The sequence below is a fragment of the Dermacentor variabilis genome, chromosome 6, assembly GCF_050947875.1.
Source record: "Dermacentor variabilis isolate Ectoservices chromosome 6, ASM5094787v1, whole genome shotgun sequence".
NCBI lineage: Eukaryota > Metazoa > Arthropoda > Arachnida > Ixodida > Ixodidae > Dermacentor > Dermacentor variabilis.
Genome location: NC_134573.1, coordinates 86,828,779 through 86,836,704, shown reverse-complemented (window position 1 = coordinate 86,836,704; position 7,926 = coordinate 86,828,779).

Below are 7,926 nucleotides of genomic sequence, written 5' to 3'. Positions count from 1 at the left end.
ACAGAGCAAGACGAGAAACACGGGTGAACATAAGTACACATTGCCAAATACTCAGTGGCTCTAGTTTTTCCGAAGGTAGGTTTCATGCCGTGTTCCTCTAGAACAGACGCTCGATGGTTTCACTATTTAATAAGGGACAACGCAGCGACCCAGGTTGGCGTAAAAGCGGTTAGATACAAAATACACAGCTAGATCGACAGGTCTCTGAAAGTCTGTGAAGTTGCCTAGCGATGTTAATCCGATAACAATAATCCGTATGTGCTTTATTAGAAGTAACGTCCTGAGTGGCCTTGGTTATTGAGACATAGGAGAGCGGTTTCGATGAGTATACAAAAAGAAAATTCACCGACGATAACGATACTCCCTAAAGCAAAATTGAGCGCAGTATAAGTATAAGTGTTTTCATTTCGCGATATAACTGCTGGAGCGGACAATCTGTTCTGTGCGGCTCGTTACAAACGGAGAAAAGTGTAGCGCGACTGCCTCGCTAATCAGGAGATTGCAAGAGGCAATGCCTAGCTAGATGACGCGTAGGTGCGACTCAGAGCAGCCGCCGCAAACAGACCTCCACTAATGCAGTGCTTTCTTTTGTATATAGTATCGTTTGACGCGCTTGCCGCATGCCATCGCTGAAAATACGACGCGCCCTACTCTGGCGCCGTCTCATTGCCGCCAAAGCGGCAAAGTGGCACTACTCTTCTCACGCTTTCGCCAACCCTCCCCTTCCCCTTTCCACCTCATATTTTAGTGTAACCTCCCCCTCCGCTTTTCTCCTCCCACTGCCTTCGCTTTTCATCCACTGCTGGGCTCCCCGTTAGCTCTTGTATGCTTCGCTCTGTTTGTTCGCTTAGCTATGCCAATGCTCAACGCAGGAACGGGAGCGGAAGAACTGCGCTCTAAAAGTTTGTAAGAGCCCATTTCGCGATGAGTCGAGAATATATTGCGTTAGGATTTACTTATTACAGTGAATCGACGTACTGCGACAGTTAGAACGTGTTATGTACGAAGCGTGTACTGCAGCGGGATTCTTATTTCGCGCTACCCTAAGACCACTTACCACCTTATAACACCTCCACCTCAAAGCCTGCGCGTGTCCTCCAAAATGCACGGCGCGCCGGTGCGTGCGAGCGCTGATAAACGGGTGATGCGGCCACCAGGCTTCTCTCTCACGCTTCTTTCTAGACATGGCGGGCCAGCTAGTGGCGCTGCCGAGAAGTCCATGCGTGGCCTACGAGAACCGTTGCGCTCCGATGGCTGCAAACGCTGAGAATTCTTCCCTCATTTGCCGCGTACACAGTCACACACAGGCAGAGACCCAAAGTAAGCAAGATGTTCTTTTGAGAGCTGTACACAGCCAGGGCATTTACGGCACAGATTGCTGAAGCGTTGGTGGGAAAGGTATTGATTTGAAGCGGCCCATACGCAGTGCATTTGTGGCGCAGCCTGCTACTGCGTCGGGTTGCCCTCGTTGAGAAAGCATTGTGACGTGGCCATGCCTTATTTACTACATTCCTGGCGTACCACTCATTGGTACTTCATTGTACTTCATCCTCACTGAAGAGCAGGTTTCCGTGGTGAGGAGCAGTTGCAGAAAGACAGCAATCCCGGCAGATAGTACTTCCTGTTGCGGAGCAAGTGACGAATACAAGGCTGGCGCGAGCCAGAGCCTCATAGATATCAAGCCTGTGCACTCTGCTTTATGACATCATGCAACTTTGACCGAAATTTCGATTGCCAAGCTCGGCGTTAGGATACCTGTGACGTCAACGTCTCCAAGGGTTACTCGGAAACGTCTGCGCTAGATTCTATGGCAGTTGCTCAAGGTACCATGACGTCACAGGTTAAAGTGCACAGGACTTGAACTATATAGGAGGCGTTGCGCGAGCTCGCCCAATGACCCAGTGACAGACCATAAGACCTGCCTCCGGCACTGCAACAGACGCCGCTATAATCCCGGAACCATCGAGCACATGATTCAAGTTTGAAGCGGCCACCCCAACTAATGCTCGAAGCCTACAACGATAGAAAGTAGGAAAGAGATAGGCCGGAACAAGTTTTTTGACTCATGCGAAATGAATATTTTGAAGGAGGCATTGGAAGTGGGTTCGATACCGCTCAACATCGGATAAATTTAAGGGATCTTTTCTTGGCATTGTATAGCGGAAAATACGTACTGGCAGATTCCAAGTGACCCAAGTTGGCGTACAAGTGGTTGATCGGAGGCCAGCACAGAACGAGTGACACGTACGCCGTGTTCCAAGTAGGCGTCAAAGAATGTATTCGAAGAGCGTTGCCTAGCTGTTACGGCATCTACAGAGAGTCATGCCGGTATGAAAGAGCTTCGCAGAAAAGCGGCACTCATGTAAAGAGGGAGAGAGAGAGAGAGAGCAAGAAAGGACAGGAAAGGCAGAGAGGTCAACCAGAAGAGCGCCTGGTTTGCTACCCTACACTGGGAGTGGGGGAAAGGGGCAATATGAAGAGGAAAAAGGGAGATAGTAAGCACTGAGCGCGTGTGGGAGGGACACTATACACAGGGACACTATAAACGGTCTCTTAAGCCGGTACACGTCATGTATTGTACTAGTGAACGAATCGCTTTCTGTGCCAGTGGGGGGTGTGGCCACGGTCCGAGTATTTTTGACTCGTTGAACGGCCTTGAGTCCAGTCGGTGTAAAGTTGCCCTAAGGTAGAGGCGTTGTAAGCTGTAGCGAGGTCAGGTACACAGTAGGTACTTTGTGGTTTCCTCGCATCCACAGGAGTCGCACATCGGGCTCTCAACCATTCCCAAACGATAGGAGTATGCGTTCGTGAACGCCACTCCAAGCCGATGTAAACATTGCTACATATTCAGTGATCTAAGTTGGTTCGACGAAAGATTGTTGAGGGTAAGGAAACACAAGGACTAGGAACGTACATTGCACGTAAGGGCACCTTTATTGTGCTTGTATATCTAATGTAGCTGCGGAGAAAAGAATCACGTTGAACGCTTGCGACTATAATGTGCTTTCTTTTGTCCTCGTGTTTTGCTGCGCTCATGCGCCTTTACTCTGGATGCACCAATAAAGACACGTCGCATAAGTTTGCGCGGCAATTATTTTCGCACTCTTTTTCCTCATTGTTCCTCCCCGCAGTGCGCTACTCATTCAACCAAGAAATATCCAGTGACCCAGGCAGGTGAGAAAACAGATACAAAGATACAAAACAAATGCCCGGCAAGCGCATGAAGTGCGTGAAACATACAAATACAAGAAAAGATAGATAGACAGCAGCTGGAAATGCGTAGAGTAAGAATGCAAAACCCGACAGAACGCATCTCACGATCAATGTTAATGTGGTTAATACTGAAGCAATGCATCGGCCGATCCTGTTTAGACTACCGAAACATGTGATGTAGGTGTCGTGTGTGCAGCCGCAATCCGCTCCACGCTTCTCACCGGACAATCTGAGCCCACTCGTGCCGCCGCGGCGATGTTCCGCGTGGAGCGTTTGTTAATATGCGGGGTGATCCTTTTTGAGGCGTTGTGGAATTTTAAAAAGTGGCCTGTTGCAGATACAATTCTAGTCACTGAGCTGGATTATTTAGAGGCCGACATCAATTTCTAGAAGAAATGAAACTCATATTAAAATAATTTGCAGGAAATTCGCTAATTAACTTGTTTATTAAATACTTTACGACACTTGTTGCAGTTGAACAATTATAAACGGTGAGTTTGCAAGGCGTATCCACTTGGAATCAATTTGCAGGATGGCGCAAGTTTCGATATATGCAACATCAAACATGCGGGTAAACATGCACTGTTCTTCCACTTATTGCTTTAACAAGGCGCTCTTTTATGCATTGAAGCACAAAAGTAACTAGAACACCCACGTATTTCGTTACACACTTTGGGAAATAATACCTCAAACTGGTGTCATCCTGGAAATCCATTTCAAGTAGATAGGTCTTGCAAGCTCGCCGGCTACAATTCGTAAATCGCGATATGTGCCATAAAGTAACTAATCATTAAGTTAATTCATTTTATAACTTAGTTGAATATGTGTTTCGATTTCACGTGCTAGTAATTGCTGCATCCTCGAGTAATCAAGCTCAAGGACAATAATTGTGCTATCTGCCACAGCCAATTTTTAGAAACACCATAAAACTTGAAAATGATCACCCTGTATACTGAAACAATCGATAGATGCGACGCAGCTTCGACTCCATCGAGCACCGCAGTGACCCAAGTTGGCATAATACAGACTTATTGAAGGGTTGCACATAGCCACTAGCACATATCCAGTAACACAAGTTGGCATCCGGTTCATGGAGCGTGGCCCAGGCCAATTGCCAATTCGCACATGCCTAGTACTCCAAGCTGGCATCCAAGCGCTGCAATGAACGGCGGCAGTTACTCAATGCCACAAATGCAGCGACTAAAGATGGCGGGAACTCGGTTAGGGACATCGGTAGATTCTGAGGCAGCCCCGGAAAAGTACGTGACGTACCTTAAGAATACTAATCGCATTAATACTGAGCCTCCGGGTTAGTCTGTTATGCATATTCAGGAGACTGCTGCGTAGAAACATCTCGAGTGTTTCGCTGTAGATTTCCCCAGATTCATGTTCTCAATCATTCGTCGCCTGCTAGAGCTTGTCCCTTAAATGGAGTACCCTGTTGCTTGTAATTGGTTACTGTGACAATGATGGAATTACAGAGAGAGTTACCGTGTAAACAAAGTAATCGTTAAATTAGAGAACTACGGACAAATGCTTAAGATTACAAGCTTTATTACGTGTAATTTGTTACATACTATCTGAATAATGCGCACCAAATATGCGATACCCGGAGAGTTTTTGCATTTCACATCCACCGAAATTCGGCCGCCACAGCTACGATTTGATGCCATGACGTCAGGCTTAGCAGCGCAACAGCAGAGCCACGATGGTGGGTTTCAGAAAAAGACTGTGACATCCAGGGTAGTTGAAAGTGCACTCACCCGCCGTGGTTGCTCAGTGGCTATGGTGTTGGGCTGCTGAGCACGAGGTCGCCGGATCGAATCCCGGCCACGGCGGCCGCATTTCGATGGGGGCGAAAAGCGAAAACACCCGTGTGCTTAGATTTAGGTGCACGTTAAAGAACCCCAGGTGGTCAAAATTTCCGGAGTCCTCCACTACGGCGTGCCTCATAATCAGAAAGTGGTTTTGGCACGTAAAACCCTAAATATTGTTATTATTAAAGTGCACTCAACGTTAGACAATGGTCCTTTATGATTACGCAAGGAGAAAGAATAGCAATACTGCACGCATCTGAAAGGAACAGTTGTAAAAAGAAGCCCCTGGCCGCAGGGAGGGCTCAACTCGGCCAAAGTTTTTTTTTTATTTTTGTGCCGTGTTGACGTATGGTACCAAGCGCGCTCTTTCGTCATTTATCACGCCATAGATGCTGTTACCACTATTGCTTTCCTTGAACACTCGCTGCCTACGGTCTAGTTGTTGCGATACGGCAAACTTATTTCTCCAGTTTTTTGCACCTATTTGCCGACCGAAGCTCTAACCTGTCCTGTCTCTTTTCTGTTTCACGATACTTGTTTTGGACAACGTCTCGTAGTATGTACACGTGTGAGAGTGAAATATAGGCAGCAAAATCTTGTTGAGAATAAATTGCAGCTACACCCTCTGCGATTTGTTTCCTCTGCTTCACTTAATAGCGGTCATTTGTTCACTGCCTTCTTTCCCGTGTCTAACTCTGTCTACCTGTTTCGTTTCACTCTTGACCTTCAGCTCCGCCTCCTTATTTGTAGTTGTGTTCTTGCGTGGGAGCAGAGAAAGAAATCTACAAGTGTTTTGTAAATCCAGTGTGTTTATTTACAGTAGGTGGGTTACGCGCATCTCTTCTCAGTTTTTGTTTTCCACTTCTATTATTAAAAACATAAACGCGTTCTCGGCAAAGAGGTGTAGGCTAGTCTGGCGTTTGGCATAACTCATGTCCATGATCACGTTGAGCTCATTTTATGCCTTCTGCAGGGTGGAAAGCACTTCCAGCGATCGAAATTTATGCCTCTTCTCTGTCAGCTGACCTTATGCTACACCTGTACATTTTCTAACGTGACCCAATTATAAAGCAGGAAAACTCAGTGAGCTATATTCCTTATGGCAACCTATCTACAGTGAAATGTCTTTTATTCATTTACATAAAACCTCCTGCCAAAATCTCTTAAGGACGACAGGGCCTCACACTGTATGTCTTCTTTCACATTTGCGGTTGTAATGCTACCGTCGCCTGTATAGTCTCCACACAGACGAACAATTAACTCCAAAATAATGTGTTTGCGCTTGCAAAAAGAAATTAAACTCAACGCTGATACAAACAACGGTGGAATGCTAAAGAGCAAACAAAAATCTGCACCTTTATCGAAGCCACAGTGTTTCTTGCTAGTTTTGAATGCGCCTCGCCTGACGCTTCCTCCTGTACATTAACAGACTCGGTCCGTTAAAGTGGTTGTTATTGATTTCGCGTTTTCTGAAGTCATGTCCGTGGCGTATGTTCATTGAACAGCGCTTAATTACCCCATTTCAGCTATAGGAAGCTCAACCGAAAGTCGGAGGTTTCTCCAGCTGCCATGTGACTAGGGCCAGACACCAAGCGTGTGTTTAGGAGTCGAGAGCACAGTTTCGTATAAAAACTACTAGCGAGAACCTGGCGTTGCTGCCGTTGTGATTATTTGTGAATGATGGTAAGCACAAGAACTTGTTTATTGTTCGTACTTGTGACGTCAAATGTTCTTGCGATGTTCTCGTGACGATTTATTACGCGTGCCTTTCAAATGTCGGTGCATTCGTTCCAAACATAGCAAGATAACTTGTAATTATAGTGAGACAACTACGCCTAAATGCGTAATGATTGTGAACTATTCACTTGTAATGCAATATTTTGTTAAATATCAACTTGCAAATTACCAAAGCAATTTAAAGCAAAAGGGACGCAGTCTATTCGAATACCTGTAACATTCACCATTGCTGCGGTTGCTGAGACGCCATGTTTGCAGCCCGCGCAGACGTAAGTACCAGAGTTCTCTCTAGGAAACGTCCTACGCAATATTCACTACTTGCCTACGTTGAATGCGTGGGGACTAAATAAATTATATGTAACGCAAGAGTCGCAAGGAGCCGACAAATGTTCACGAAACACTGCAAACTCACGACGACAATCAATACGTATATCTCCGTGATAAAGAGAAGGTTTCGTTCACACTGATAGGCGCTTATCTATCACGCTCACATCGGCTTGATCAACAAAGACTAAGCAACATACTCCAGCTCCTTGGATAAGCAAGCTTAACTTTAATGTCCATAATTCACTTTGGGAAAGTTTCAGGACAAATCAGCGAGCCACGAGTCTAGTTGTTCTCGCTGCCAAGCACGGACTGAGAGTTTTCAAGGATGGCAGCCCTACTTATCTTCGAGGACTGACTTACAGTAGCTGTTTGGACTTGACATTAGTTTCGCATAGCTTAAGTTCCAAAAATTATTGGTTCACAGACATTGAAACTCACAGCAGTGACCATATGCTTACGTAGGTGACTATCACAGGCCTTGACAGTTTTCTTTCCCCAGCGCTTTCAAGACAGATTTACTGGCAAGCGTACTAAATTTCAATCGCGGAGAAACGCGGACATGAACATTCCGATCCTCTTGAAGACATGATCATTCAAGCGCTGCAGGCTTGTACGCGTACCTATACATCTACAAGAAAAAGATTTCGGCCAAGGATTGGAAATGATTCAGGTGATCCGCCGGGCGGGTGGAGAGACGATACAGGGGTATTAAAACCAGTTATGACGTGAGAAAAGCCCGACGCAATAAGAGGAAAGTTCATCGTCAGATGAACAAATTTCGAGACAAACGATCGAAGACCTTCTGCGATTCCCTGGACCCTCGCAAGCCGTT